We start from the raw sequence: 1,081 nt of genomic DNA, 5'->3' as shown, positions 1-1,081 counted from the left end.
TCCCCAGCCAGCCTGCTGCCAAAAGAGCAGCTTTTCCACCAAAAAGGCGCGTTGGGGGGTCCCAGCGCCCTGGCGTCCTCAGCTGGAGCACGTTCCATGGGAACAGAAGGATGGGGAGTAAAAAACTGGAAAGTAACTGCACGTTAAAAAATACGTATCCCCTTTTGATTATAAAAATGGTAATTACGTGTATAAGAGAAAAGGAACCAGCTAGCACTGAGCATTCTCCAGAGCAAAGAACTTTTAGCACATTGAGTGAGAGACCAGCCTTTCAAATTCACCACCCTTTTATCAGCCTCTCTTACCCTGAAATTTCAAAGGCATTTGATCACAAATGGTGTATGTTTTGGTGACTGATATTTTCTCTTACCACTTGGTAAACAACTCTCCCAGATACACCCAGGCATGTATGTTGTATGTTGAATTCACCATACCAAGTACGTTAGGAACCCACATGAAATTGGATTAGCCCTAATACAAAGCACTGGAATGACTAATCACCATGTAAAACCCAATTAAATAAGATTATAAGTATAAAGAAGTGTAAATTCCCTCTTATCAGATGACTTTATCCATCTACATAAGATAACTGAGTCTGGCTTGTTTGTCTGCAAAAGTTGATAAAGACTCTTGAGGACTTCCATGTAAACAGAGTTTTCCCCATCAGATGAGCCACATGAATAATCCTGGCACTCAGCAGGGTTGGAGTGGAGGCCACAGGCAGTTTTCATGCCATGTCCACACTTCTCTTCTTCATATTACTACTCTGGTGAACTGCACCAGATGGGAAAATGCACTCTACATCTACAGAAACAGTATCCCTATTATTTCAGAGTCATCTCCCTCAGGCTGATAATCTCCAGCTGCAAAATTCCTCACTGGCTGCTGAACTGGTTTCAGTTAATTTATGATATATTTAATTGGACAATAACGTGTGGCCTCTCAAATGCACTAGAAATAAAGTTATGAAAGGTGAGGAGCACCTGGGGGGCAATGCACTGCTTGTAGTCCCAGGGACACTCAGCATAAGGAGTTTCAGTGCAGTTATTAACACTATAAATGTGTAAGTTTGGAGAGACCA

At 42.2% G+C, this 1,081-nt stretch overlaps 1 protein-coding gene across 3 annotated transcripts in view; it reads right to left on the bottom strand.

Annotated features, from left to right (window-relative positions):
- The window catches only part of ATP6AP1L (ATPase H+ transporting accessory protein 1 like), a 21,003-nt gene that overhangs the window by 11,276 nt on the left and 8,646 nt on the right, over nt 1-1,081 (bottom strand). The gene's annotated exons all lie outside the window — the stretch shown is intronic.

Source organism: Corvus brachyrhynchos, unplaced genomic scaffold, assembly GCF_000691975.1.
Source record: "Corvus brachyrhynchos isolate BGI_N302 unplaced genomic scaffold, ASM69197v1 scaffold144, whole genome shotgun sequence".
Lineage (NCBI taxonomy): Eukaryota > Metazoa > Chordata > Aves > Passeriformes > Corvidae > Corvus > Corvus brachyrhynchos.
The sequence above is the reverse complement of the archived record's forward strand: the minus strand, read 5'-3'. Positions and strand labels throughout refer to the sequence as shown.